The 14482-nt window shown below is 47.2% G+C and overlaps 1 pseudogene; it reads left to right on the top strand.

Moving 5' to 3' along the window:
• The first annotated feature begins 893 nt into the window (after positions 1-893).
• LOC140594101 (glyceraldehyde-3-phosphate dehydrogenase-like) lies at positions 894-3965 on the top strand (annotated as a pseudogene).
• Positions 3966-14482: the final 10517 nt, after the last annotated feature.

Genomic DNA, 14482 nt, shown 5'->3' on the forward strand with positions numbered 1-14482 from the left:
TAGTGTCACTGCAGGGCTTTGGGCTTGAATGACTGGCAGGACAGGTTGCCATTTGCTAAAATGGGGAATGGAGCAGGTTGGGTGGATGGGAGAGTAAAAAGCTATTTTTTAAAATTATGTTAAGTATGAGATGCCCTTTAGACAATTAGGTGGAGATGTCAACTTGGCAATAGTGTATATGGCTCCCAAGTTCTGGGCAGAGATCGGCTGGAAATACATTTGGGAGTCATCCGATTATTAATATACTAAAAGCCAAAACTCTGGATGAATGATCTTGGGGAGTGAATGTAGTTAGAGAAAAGGCCTAAGAACTCAGCCTTCAACATTTAGAGGTCAAAGAGATGAGGAAGACACTGAGGAGTGGCAGAAAGGTAGGATAGGAAGCAAAGTCTTTGCTTGAGAATGAAGATGAAGGTGGGGCTATTGGAAGTTTGAAGAAGGAGGAGAGAGCAGGAAAGTGCCATCTAGGAGAGAGGGAGAGAAAATGAACTAGAGAAACAGTGCTCCTTGAGGCAATTTCAGGCCCTGAGGCTGGTGGTCCCTAATTTAGAGGAAGCGTGATCAGCGTTAGCAGGTGCCTTCCTCTGGTCTGTTCAGGTGTGAAGGAGCAGGTGAGAGTAGCCGGAGAGCTCAACGGTGCAGTGGGTGAGGCCTGGTGAGGACAGCGAGAATGCACCGGAGGACCTAGATGTTTGACCGTCGAGTTGACCCTGGGTCGAAGGGAAGCGAGGACAGTGGGATGGGGGAGTGGGAGGGGGGACAGGGAAAGGGGAGCCGAGGGTCCCAGGGGGTTGACAGAGGGAGCAGGAGAGGAGCTTGAAACAGAAGGTGGTAAGGCCCGAGGTGCAGCCAGAAGGGAGTAAAGAGGTGGAAGGAGAAGCCAAGGCTGAGGAATGGAGAAGCGGGATACTGGAGGGCTCGCCTCTGTGCATACTGACATCATCCAGGCTCCGGCGGACTGGTTTCGGAGCGAGTCTCAGCGTGGTTTGGGGGGGCTGGGAGTGAGGAATGCGCCTGGCACACGGTAGGTTCTCCGTCAATGTCCTTTAGTCGTGTGTTTGCATAGTGCTCGTTCAGGGCGCTGGGGCCTCTCCCTCAGTTGCTTCCAAAACAGAAGTCTCTGGGGGGTCAGGGCATACCTTCGTGTGTGGGTGTGGGGGGGTCCGAGCTGGCCCTGAGGGAACATGTGCCTGGGCTGAGGCCAGGCCCAGGCCCTCTGCTGGTTGCAGGCTGGACTCCCACCAGAGCCGCCCGCCTTCGGCTCAGCGGCAGCAGCAGCAGATGGTGAGAAGTGGGTGGGCTGGGGGTATCTGCAACTGATCCCACAGTTGCTGGATTAATGAGGCCTCGTGCCCGCCTTCTTTTCTGCAGTGTGCCAGCCGACAGTAGCTTCCTTTGCTGGGGTGGGTTTGTTTGTGGGAAATTTTTTGGCAGTGAAAGCTCAGCACCTGATGAAAACTTCCTCTCCCCCACACTGCTCCCCCTCCTCTCGCTCCTAGACTGGTTCTGTATATTCTGGGGCCTCCAGCCTTCCCCTGGGGTTCCTTCTGGAGTCAGCATGGTGGAGCTGAGATCACATAGAACTGCTTCTGTGCTTACAAAAGGGGAAACTGAGGCCTAGATACTGTAATCATTCATTCTGTGGCAGGAAGCTCAGGACTCCACATACATCCCATGCCTTTCCAGGGCCTAGCTACATCCCCGGTCCACATGGACTCCATGGGTGAGAACTTGGATGGTTCCTATTTGAGCTTCAGACATATGTAAGCATATCTGATGGGCATCGAGGTCGCGGGGATGGGCCACTGGCAGCCAGGTTACACTAAGGACCACAGGGTGGCAAGAGAAGACATCACTGTAAGTGAGGAGGGGGGTGACACAGGGGACCAGGCTAGCAAACAGGCTTGGAGACAAAAGGTGCTGGGTGGGCCCTTCTTAGCCCACTGTGACCTAGCCCCACCCTGGCAAATCCAAAGAGTCACTAGGTGTCTAAGCAACTCTGTGGCAGGCCTGTCTCTTTCCTAGCCAAGGGGGATAAGAGAAAGGGAGGGTGCATCCTAGTGATGAGTGAGAGTGAGAGTGAGCAAGTGAGAGAGAAATGAGCCCTACAGATCTGGAGGTGAGCAAAGACGCTGAGATATTCCAGTCAGCGATGTGGTGGGAATTGGGGCCACAAGGAGCATCAGGGGCTAAAAATAGGCCAGTGCCCCTGATGGGGAGCCCTGAGATGCATGGCAGCAATAAAGCAATGACACTACGGAGGCAGGTGGGGATGGAACTCCTAGAAGTGGGGACAGCAGGCATTTTTTAAAAAGATTTTATCTACTTATTCATGAGAGACACACACACAGAGAAGCAGACACACAGGCAGAGGGAGCAGCAGGCTCCCTGCAGGGAACCCGATGTGGGACTCGATCCCGGGTCTCCAGGTTCACACCCTGGGTCAAAGGCAGGTGCTCAACCGCTGAGCCACCAGGGCTGCCCCGACAGCAGGCATTTGGGGTGGGTCTGAAGACCAACATGGTCTCATCAGTGTTGTCAGGTTGAGAGGCGCAGGCAATGACCAGTCAGACAGGGTCATAATCAAACTTAAATCAGTGAGGCAAAGTCGTCTATCCTTTCCCACATAGTGACAAACTCAAAGATATATGTCACAATAGGGTAGAGGGACAGGCTGTCTAGGGCCAGAGCAAACAGCTTGGGCGCTCTAACAGCCCAGGGCCTCACTCGGCTGCCCAGAGTGTTGAGGAACTAGAATGAGTACATCAATAAAAATTCGCGCTGGCTCTCTGCTCCTCCCTGTTCGCAGACAGCTGCACCTTCTGGTGCAGGGCCAGCTGCGTCCCCGAGACACAATAGTGCAGGTCGGAGTGAACGGATTTGGCCGTATTGGGTGCCTGGTCACCAGGGCTGCTTTTAACTCTGGCAAAGTGGATCTTGTTGCCATCAATGACCCCTTCATTGATCTCAACTACATGGTGTACATGTTCCAGTAGGATTCGACCCATGGCAAATTCACGGCACAGTCAAAGCTGAGAACAAGAAACTTGTCATCAACGGGAAGTCCATCTCCATCTTCCAGGAGCAAGATCCTGCCAACATCAAATGGGGTGATGCTGGTGCTGAGTATGTTGTGGGTCTTCACTGGGGTCTTCACCACCATGGAGAAGGCTGGGGCCTCACTTGAAGGGCGGGGCCAAGAGGGTCATCATCTCTGCTCCTTCTGCTGATGCCCCCATGTTTGTGATGGGCATGGACCACGAGAAGTATGACAACTCCCTCAAGATTGTCAGCAATGCCTCCTGCACCACCAACTGCTTGGCTCCTCTGGCCAAAGTCATCCATGACAACTTCGGCATTGTGGAGGGCCTCATGACCACCGTCCATGCCATCACTGCCACCCAGAAGACCGTGGACAGCCCCTCTGGGAAGCTGTGGCGATGGCCAAGGGGCTGCCCAGAACAACATCCCTGCTTCCACTGGCACCAAGGTCATCCCTGAGCTGAACAGGAAGCTCACTGGCATGGCCTTCCGTGTCCCCACCCCCAATGTGTCAGTTGTGGATCTGACCTGCTGCCTGGAGAAAGCTGCCAAATATGATGACATCAAGAAGGTAGTGAAGCAGGCATTGGAAGGCCCCCTCAAGGGCATCCTGGGCTACACTGAGGACAAGGTTGTCTCCTGTGACTTCAACAGTGACACCCACTCTTCCACCTTCGACGCTGGAGCTGGCATTGCCCTCAATGACCACTTCGTCAAGCTCATTTCCTGGTATGACAATGAATTCGGCTACAGCAACTGGGTGGTGGACTTCATGGTCCACATGGCTTCCAAGGAGTAAGAGCCTCCTGGACCACCAGCCCCAGCAAGAACAAGAGGAAGAGAGAGACCCTCAGCTGCTGGGGAGTCCCTGCCCCAACTTAATCCCCCAACACACTGAGAATCTCCTGACCTCCAACTTACATCCTAGACCCAGAGGAAGGGGAGGGGCTTGGGGAGCCCTGCCTTGTCATGTACCATCAATAAAGTATAATGCACCCAGCCAAAAACAAAACAAAACAACAACAACAAAAAACAAATTTGCTCGCTGGTTGAGAAACTCTGCAGTAAGGAAAGTATTTTTTCTTGTGTAATAAGAAGCGCAGGGCAGATAATCCAGGGCTGCTGCAGCAGTTTAGAGATGCCACTGAGGACCTAGGTGCCCCATATGTTTCTAATCTGCTATCTATGGTTATTGGCTGTTGCCTTCATAGTTGCCACATGGCCCCTGCAGCTCCAGACATCACATCAGCATTCCGAGGGGGAAGAAAGAAGAGGTGTAGGAGGATGATGGCAAGGGGAAAACAATGTCCGCGGAGTTTGCTCTCCTTTAAAGCGCTTCCCTGGGAGCCTCACCAGGGACTTGCTACATCTCCTTGGTTGGAGCTGTGAGACGTGACCACCTCCAACTGCCAGGAAGCCTGGAGGACATGTCGAAGCTAGGCGTTTTGTTGCCTAATAAAATTAGGGTTCTGTTAGGAAGGAAGGAGAGAGTTCATAGGGGCAGTTTTGCGCAGGTGGACCCGGACCTGTGGGCAGGAAGGGGAGGGGATGAGGCTCATTAGCAGTCAGAGCCTCGGTGGTGCAGGGCCTTGAAGTTGTGCTCGGGCATCCAGACTGAGTCCCCTGGGTGACGGGGCTCCCCTCTGGGGATTTAGGCTGCGAAGGGATTGGTCAGATGGATATTTTAGCTCATTCTGACTGAGGGGATGGGAAGGGTGCAGGGGCTGAGGAGGGGGTCTCCTGTGGGGTTAGTGCCAGAACCCACAGGCACAGGAGGGGCCCAGCTCGGTCTCTGCGCCCTGATGGAGCTCACGCGAGGAGAATGGCTGCGGGGAGGTGGGGAAGGGGATGGATTTGAGAAATATTCAAGAGGTAAGAATCAGTTTGGTGACTGGGTGGTTGGGGGAAACGGGTGGGGTTTTTAAGAAGCCCGCTGGGTTTCCCTGCATGGATTGGGATGTGGAACAGCAGAGAAAGAGCAGGTCTGGAATATGTAATTCGCTCAAAATCACACAAGAAATTGGTGGCAGAGCTGGGAATTGAGGCGAGGTCTCCTGGCCAGTGTTCCTTCCATTACTATACTTCATACTCCAGCCTCGATCCTCTGGAACGTGGAAAACAGTCCACTGATCCCCCTTTGTCCACCCGCCAGGTCATGAGATCCTAGGGGTGGGATTCGCATGGCGGTGGCATCATGCTTCTGGAAGCCACGTTGACAAGGCTAAAGTGGGCAGGCCCAGGGGCCACCCAGACAGCACCCTGGCTCTGACTGGGGCAAGGGGTGCGGGGAGTGCCTGGGCTGGGCATCGGCTCTCCCACAAGTATTCCTTCTCTAATCCCTGCTTTGCGCTTGGCTGGGACATTAATTTCCTACTGCTGCTGTAGCAAATTACTACAAACTGAGTGGCTTAAAACAACACCAATTTATTCTCTTAGGATTCTGGAGGTCCTTACCCCTTTCAGCTTGCAGAAACCCCCTGCAACCACCTTCCTGGGCTCCTGGGCCCAACCTTTTGCATCTCCTACTACTGACTGATCCTCTGGCTGCCCTTGTGATCGTATTGGGCTCACGTAGGTAATTCAGGATAATCTCTCCATTTTAGGATCCTTAACTTCCGTGCATATTTGCAAAGTCATGTTTATCACGTAACAAGGTAACATACCCCAAGGTCCAAGATCAGGACGTGGACATCTTGGGGGGCATTACTCATTCCGCCCACCGCAGTTGAGCACCTTCACTGACGTTCTTTTTGTGCCCAATCTTGTGCTGACAAATAGGTCACAGCCCTTGCCCAAGGAGCTTACAGTTTAGGGGTGAAGGCAGAGATGTAAGCAGCAAACGACTCTGCAGGCTGAGGCAGGGGAGCACAGAAACTTTGGGCACCCAGGGGAGTGGTGCATTATCCGATCTAGGAAGTTAGGGAAGGAGGGAGCCCGGGGGGCTCAGAGGTTTAGTGCCTCCCTTAGGCCCAGGGCATGGTCCTGGGGACCCGGGATCGAGTCCCACATCGGGCTCCCCGCCTGGAGCCTGCTTCTCCCTCTGCCTGTGTTTCTGCATCTCTCTCTCTCTCTCTCTCTCTCTCTCTCTCTCTGTGTGTGTGTGTGTCTCATGAATAAATAAATAAAATCTTAAAAAAAAAAAAAAAGGAAGTTAGGGAAGGAGCTTCAGAGGAGGTGGCTTCCATGCTGAACTTTGAGGAATGTGTGAGAATTAGCCAGATGAATAATGACGGGACGATGATGATGATGATGATGATGATGATAGCAAACATTTGTATTGCTATTTGCCAGGTTGGGCTTTAATCACTTAACGCATTAATGCATTTGATTCTTTCAGTACCATATGAAGTGGGAACTTTATCATTGCTAGTCTATAGATGAGTAAACTGAGGCTGAGAAAAGCTGATCCATTGGCTGGAATGCAGGTCCTTCCCATTACTCTTTTTTTTTTTTTTTTTTTTAATTTATTTATGATAGTCACAGAGAGAGAGAGAGAGAGAGAGAGAGAGGCAGAGACATAGGCAGAGGGAGAAGCAGGCTCCATGCACCGGGAGCCCGATGTGGGACTCGATCCCGGGTCTCCAGGATCGCGCCCTGGGCCAAAGGCAGGCGCCAAACCGCTGCGCCACCCAGGGATCCCTCTTCCCATTACTCTTAAGGTACAGATCAAAGTCCTTTCTGCAGTGAGGCCCTGGGGTATCGGGTTCCTGCTACCACTCCCAGCCCGGCCCTAGCGCCTTCACTGGCTCCTTGCAGCTGAGCCTCCTCTCCACCTCTGGCCCTCCGTGCTCTTCCCCTCTGCCTAGGAGGCAACATGTCCCCTCATCCTTTGGACCTCAACTCAAATGCCACAGAAGCAGGGCATTCCTTGTCCTCAGATGGGCAGGTGTCCCTGTTACTATCAGAGCAGCCTGTACTTGACTTTAACAGCATTCATCCCCCGCTGTATACAAACATCTCTTTTGTCCCCTCATTGTATCCTTAATGCCATAGAGGAGGTGGTCAATAAATATTTGCTGAATCAAAGAAAAACATCAGGAAAATGAAAGTCTAGCAGAAAGCAGGAACAAGACCATCAGGAACCATCTAGTCCAACACCTTCCCTTAACTTCTGGGAAACTGAGGCCCAGTGAGATGTATTGACTTGCCCAGTGTCACACAGTAGGTCATGGGGAAGGCTGAGGATTCTGAATCCTGGTCCTGGGTCACGTTCATGGCTCCCATTGTGATGCTCCTGACCTTGCCCCGGTGGCCGGCTGTCCAAGTCTGATTGATCCTTCAAGGCAAAGCCGATTCCTAAACATCTCTAGGATGCCTTTCTTATTACACCTCAATCTCACCCTCCCCTGCCAAAGTTACACTTGACTGTCTTTTTTCTCTGTGCTCCCCAAACACCCTCTAGCTTTGTTCTTGTTCTTCAATGCTCTGCTTGTGTTTGAGCTCTTCCAAGGCAGGCACTGCATCTGATTCCTCCGTCCCCAGGGAGGCATGCACACAGCAGTACAAATGTGGTGTGTGAAGTGTGCTGTGAGACAGGAAAGGAGAGGGATATGGGATTGTCCAGAAATCCCTAACCCAGCCTGAGGTCAGGGAAAGTTCTCAGGAGGCTGTGAATCATGAGCTGAACAAGCAGGATTAGCCATGTGGACTGCGCAAGTGTTCGTGTGTGTTTTGAGTGATAAAGGGCCTGGGGTTGGGGGCGGGGAGGAGGGGAAGGGCATTTTAAGGAGAGGAATCCTAATGTTTGTAGGATAGAATAAGGAGCTAGTCACCAGGGATGGGGTCGGGGAATCCAAAGTCCTTTTTCTCCCAAAGATTCAAATGCAGGGGTGGAAGGAGCTCCCAAGGGTGTTCCCTAGCTAGCTAAGCAGGCAAGACAGGCCAACTGGGTGACAAACGGGGGAGGGCTGCCCTTTATAAATGGTCCGATTGGATCCCTTTCTTGTCTTGAGTCAGAACTATGAGTCTTTCTTGTGCCCACAGCTAAGATGGGGAGGGCTTGGGGGTGCCGTCTTCCTCTGCCCTGGTGCTGCCGCCGGCTGCCTGGCCCACTGAGCCCCTGCTGGGGGGCAGCTCCCCCAGGCCCTCCTTTGCAGCTCTCTGCACAGGACTGCAGCCCAGCCTCAGCCACCTGCACCGGGTGGTCTGTGAAAAGGAGAATTCACGGAGCCAGTAGCCTCTAAACGCCAACCACCCAGGGCCCGCACGGTCCCTCTCTCTCAAGGACCCTCTCGGAAGAGATGGCTGCTGGGAAAGGGACATCCCTGAAGGTGCGGCGAGGAGGTCACTGCGGTGGCCGGGCACCCAGCAGGGGAGGGGTGTGCACAGGGCCTGTGTTGCCGAGGGGCAGTCAGAGCCCCAATGGCATGTGGCTGGAGTTGCTGTCGTATTTCAAGAGAATTGCTCTAATTCCATGAGGCCGAGTGAGATTTCCCAGTGCTCGCTCTCCCTTCATCCTACTATTTCCTCCCTCCTTGAGGCTTTCTCTGCTCTTTCCATCCATCCATCCATCCATCCATCCATCCATCCATCCATCCACAGGCACCCACCAAACCCACTTCCCCTGCCAGAGGGTCTGGCCCAAGCGCCTTTCCTCTGGGAATCTTTCTGGCTACAGTTGAATTCCTACCCCCGTTGACCCATAGACAGCAGAAGTTTGAACTGTGAGCGTCCATCTATACATGGATTTTTTTTATAGCACTGTGAATGTGTTTTCTTTTCCTTATGACTTTCTTAATAACATCGTCTTTTCTCCAGCTTATTTTACTATAAGGATAGAGTATATAACATGTACAACATACAAAATACGTGTTAACTGTGTGTTATTGGTAAGGCTTCTGGTCAACAGCAGGCTGTTAGTACTCAAGTTTTGGGGGAGTCAAGAATTATATGTGGATTGTTGACTATGTGGTGGTCAGTGCCCCAGGCCTCGTGTTGTTCAAGGGTCAAATGTATTCCTCATCAAGTGCCAGGAACTTGATTTTACCTCTAATCCTTCTTTATCTGATCACAAATCTCAGAGACATTAAATGAGTAACCCAGGGATCCAGACCTAGAACTTTCTTTCCCTCAAGCATATTCTCCTTCCACCAGGCCACACTCTCTTTCCTTCCTGGCTACCAAAATACTGTTTCACTCCACACAAATTTTCAAAATTTCCTGTAATTCTCTTTACAGCACAGAAACTACCTGGCATGGCTACCTAATTATTTCATATATCTTGTCTTTATAACAAAGGTCTAAATGTCCTTCCCTTTGCTTGTTTGTTTCCTGTCACAATCCACTGCACAAAATAGGTGGCAGAAAAAAGTGTTGAATATGTTTGCTTATCGCTGTGCCCCCTAACTCAGCGCCTGGCATGTGGCAGATGTCCAGGGTAGGGATTCAGGTGTAGACAAGGCTTAGGCTGGGTCTCCACCCTCAGCCTGCCATACCTCACAGGTAGGTGGCTGTGCGACAAGTGGTGGTATCACACTGAAAGGCCATCAGTGTGGTTTAGTGGAAAGACATTGCAGTGACAACCTGGGTATAAATTCCAGGTCTTCGACATGCTGTAAAATCTTGGGCAAGGTACTTAATATCTCTGAGCCTATTTTTTCAGATGTAAAATAGGGATTATACTATGTGCCTCCTAGGAATGTTCTAAGGATTCAGAGGCAATACGGGTAGGAAAAGGAGCTCTCATCGTGGTGCTAGTGTTCACAGGACACCTTCATCTCTTAGGGAGACTTGGAGGGCCAGCTCTGAGGGTGGCTGAGTTGGCTTGTAAGCATTTCTTACCTTAGGGTTCTATCATCAGTTCCTTTCTACCTTATTGACTTTTGGTGGTTTGAATAGACTTGTCAACGAAATTTTCATGTTTAAAAGCTGTTGCTCATCAGGATTTAAAAACTCTCATTTTTAGTTTTTCCTTGCCAATTTGTGTATAAACCACTGTTACTGGATCTGTTTTTCCATTGAAGATTTGGGGATTAGCCCCAGGCACAAAGCATTAATGTTATTTCCCTTGTCCCTTACATAACAGGACTCATCTCTGCCTTTAATTGAAATAAGGACCATTTGGTAATGGTTTTGGTTCTAATTATGATAGAATTGGCTCATAGCCAGGGTGGTATAACTAGGGGCTTTGGGGTCAGGCGGATCTGGGTTTGAATTCCATTTTTACCACCTACCTGCTTGCACAAGATAACAAATCTCTCTGAGTCTCTTTTTGCTCTATGTAAAAGGAGGATACTCTTAACTGATTTTGCCGAAGGACCAAACGCTAAAGGTATAGTGCCTGGCATAGCAGAACAGTAATAAACGCTAGTGCTCTTTCTAGAAATAATCTCTTAAACCTCAAGGACTTTGGTGGAAACTGTTTAAGATAATTACATGGTATCCTGGAGTGGCATGTGAGTCTACTTTGCATTTGAACCACTAGCAGATTAAGCCGGACTTGCACAGGGAAACCTTCCTGTAATTAACCTGGGGTTGGGTGATTTTAAGCCAGTTTTCATCCTGCCAGAGAAACAAAAAAGAGGAGACTGAAGAAATGCTACTCCTTTAATTGAAGGAACACTTTTATGTTCTCAGGTCTATTTTAATCTTAAGTGCCGATTATGCATCATTCTCTCCTGTTAACAGACACTTCTGTAAGTGATCTGCATGGCGAGAAATATGATTCTTACATAAATACTGTACCATGAGAAATTACCTTATTACTTAATATGCCAAAAAGCTAATAAGATAAAGGAATGGTACGAGTCATTTTTGGACAATATTAAAACTTGATTTTAGCTCATGGAAATAAAATGTAATTTCCTTTTATTATTCTCTTTTCCAGGTAGGACGAAGGCAGTGGAGGATGGAGGGATATTATACAGCTGTGTTCCAGGGGCTCTTCTTAGGGCTGTGGAATGGATCCAGGCAGGATGGACTCAAATTAAGATTGTAATGACTCTTCCGTTTAGAAAACACACTCTTGCTGTTAATGATGCTTTGTCAGGAATGATTTTTTAATTTGCAAATGAAAGTAAAACACCCATTTCCTATTCAGTTGTATGAATGCTTGCCTCCATGTGTTTGCATGCGTATGTTGGTTAAAGAACAAAAGCACGGTGCCTGCAGAAAGTTAAGTGCAAAACAATGTGAAGAACTGAGAGTTTCCTGAACCAGCTCTGGTGAAAGGCGATTAAGTGCCAAATTTTGACAAGGCTAAGGTAGCTAGACACAAATACTGTCTGCAAAGAAGCACTATGAGACTTTGAGTTTCAAATGTACTTTTACATGTTCTCTGGGATTGAAATTTTTTTATTTATAAATGAACAAATAATGACTGGTCTTGTTGAAAGAAATTTAAATAGGACCCAAGTTGATAAAATCTTCTGGCTGTAATAACATTTGGTCATTGCTTGATCTTTGCTGCCAGATGTAGGTAGTGTTGATGCTGGTAATGATGCGGGATGGTTACAGACACAAGCGCATGTTTTTGCCCTCCTTTCTTCCTATCAGTTTGACAGAAGTAACACTAAGTAAATGCCTTCAGCCTTCCCTGGCATGCAGTTTTTCATCCAAGCAAAACATAATGTACCTAGGACCTAAAAGAAATGTAATAATTTCTGCATTCTTGTGATTTGTTAAAACTTTCCCACAAACACCTACAGAAACTATATAATGTTTGCCTGGAGATTTAAGGTAACAGGCTTACACTCACAGCAAGATGAAATTTTTATTAGATGTTAGGCAGACATGTTATGCTGATGTTGAGAAGTGCTGCCAAGAGAGTGTATGTAGAATGGCCTGTTATGGATATTTTACAGACCTATTTAAACGCCTACAGCCATTTGTGAAACTTTCAGGACAGATCTGTTGGAAGCTGGGGAGTGAACATTAGGAACTGGTAAGATTCCACCGACTTCTAATATTCCAAAATAATATATCCATTTGCTTAAAGTGCACTAAAACGACACCTTTAAGGATCAGAGGTGGTGATGATTAGTAATAACCATTGCAGGTTTAGCAGTGACATTTTTAGATCGTACACACACATTGTGAAGCTCTGTTATTCCTGGGAGCAGCTAGGAGTTTGTCCATTTTTCTTCAGAAAAGGAACATAGGGGCTTGTCTTTAAATAAAACTAAAATAAGAATCTTTAAGTTCAACTACGTGAAGTTCAGGCTGACTTAGTTTTAATATTTAGCTTAGTTAATTAAATCCCATTCTTTGCCCTGAATTTAATTATCCCAACCATTGAGGTAATTTAATATAATAATAAAAAGGGGGGGCTAATGAGAAATGGAAGAGAATCTGACTATTCCTTCATCTGGCTCAGTGGGAGCATTTCTTCTGCAAGTGTCAGTTTATGGACGGTGATGGTTTATGGGGCATTATGAATTTTCAATTAGGGAGAAAATGGAAACGAAAGACAGACAGTAGATCATCCAAGAGTGATCATATCAGGAAATCACTAAAAAGCTCATCTGTAAAGTTCAAGGCATATTTTAATATGACTTCATGATACCTTAGGCATTTTGTGCCCCCTCTCAGGGGAGCTCAAAATCCATGGCTTTTTTTAATTTTTATTTTTTTATATACACTGTTTAAGTCTTTGCTTAGGGTTTCTATTTAAAGGTAAGAAAGCCAAATATTTGCCGCTTCTATGCAAAAGTGAATGCTAAAATAAAAAGGTGACTTTTCTTGTTTAGCTGTCACTTCCAATGCAAAGGTCTATTTTAAGGTCGGTTTCCTTAAAACTGCGCAAGCTCTGTGACCTCGATGCTGAGGTGCTGTGCAGTATAATCAGACTGGGATCCAAAACCCAGCTGGGAACTTGCTAGCTGTTTCAAGCAGCTTATTCTATTGTGCCTCAGTCTTGCCATCTGTGAAATGAGGATAGTGCTATCCACTTCCCCCGGATTGCTGGGGAGCCAAGTGGGAGAATGCAGAGGGCACCACACAGCCTGACAATAGATGCTCTGCAAATAGTGATCTCCTTTCTTCTGAATAAGTCACAAATAAGTTATAAATGGATAACAGACGCCAATGTATCATCATGCCAAACATAAAGCCAAACGTGCCAGCTCATTATCAATCAGGGCAGTGTTCCTCACTTTAAAGTGCTGGTGATTCACCTGGGAATCTGCTTAAATATAGATTTGCATTCAGCCCAAGATTCTGCATTTTAACAAGCTCCCAGATGATGCAGATACTGGAGGCTGGAGCCACACTTTCAGTCATAAGGAACTAGGCCAGTGACTTTTGAATACGGAATTGACTTGGAGAGACCGGGCTAAGTTGCAAAGCACAATTTTACTCTACTTTTTTGTTTGTTTGTTTGTTTTTGCATTTGTTTAATGATAAAATTATTGGGGAAATCTGAAGATGCTACAAAAAAAAGTTTGAGTGAACACATTTAAAAATCTGGGAAGCTCAAATCCATTCTACACACTTTCATTTATTGTCTGGACAGATAAAGTACAAATAATTCAAACACAACAAGGTTATGAAAAAAAAAAACATTTACAATACTTCCCCTCAGAAATCATCTAAACTAGCAAGATTAACATGAAGTCATTCATTATAACTAAAGTATACAACTGCCTGGTCCTAAGATTTTTTTTCCTTTTTTTTTCCCCCGAGAGTGAACACATTATAGAGAAGAGATTTTTGGCATGCCTTTCCCACTAATGCTCAGCAAATGCATCAAAACTTTGCCAGCAAACTGCGTTCATTCATAGCAGGCGATGTAAAAAGTTTTCCCTGAATGTTGAACGAGTGTTCTCTGAACTGAAATCTGGTGGTTGTTTTTGTTTTTTTGTTTTTCCGCAACCGAAAAGAGGAAAAAAAAACAGAAAAAAAATGTAAAGGAGGAGTCTATGATGCAGCCTTGGTTTTCGTGATCTGTCTACCACTATGACTGCTACTACAAAGCTTGCCTCTTCAGTGTGAAAACAACAGTTCTCTCTACATGCACTTAGTGGGTTCAGCATGGGAAAAAACGCACAAAATAAGCACAAGTTATAAATAACCATAACGTTTTATTACCATTAAGACTAAACTTGTATTGAAAAGATTTTATATAACAAGACAAGAAAAGCAATAGCAAATTTAACTATCAACTAGATTATGCATAGCGAGTAACTGTTTCTATTACCCAGGGAAGAGCATGAACCCTTGTATTTTTTTGTTTTGTTTTTGTTTTAAATATATAACCGTACAAAGCACAAACATACTAAAATGATCAGTGCACTGGACGCGGGAGGATGCTCCCTCAGTCATTTTGTTCCCTTAGCTCTGTTTTGTTTTCCCCAATCTGAATTACATTAAAATAAAGACCCAGTTGTTTTTATTTTTCTACTGTGCAGTAAGAAAAAATATTCACAACAAACATGACAATATATCAAACAATAGTTCTACACAAGTTACCTTGATACCTCTTTAACTGTCACTTAAATATCAT

Source organism: Vulpes vulpes, chromosome 10 (genome assembly GCF_048418805.1).
Source record: "Vulpes vulpes isolate BD-2025 chromosome 10, VulVul3, whole genome shotgun sequence".
NCBI classification, from domain to species: Eukaryota; Metazoa; Chordata; class Mammalia; order Carnivora; family Canidae; genus Vulpes; species Vulpes vulpes.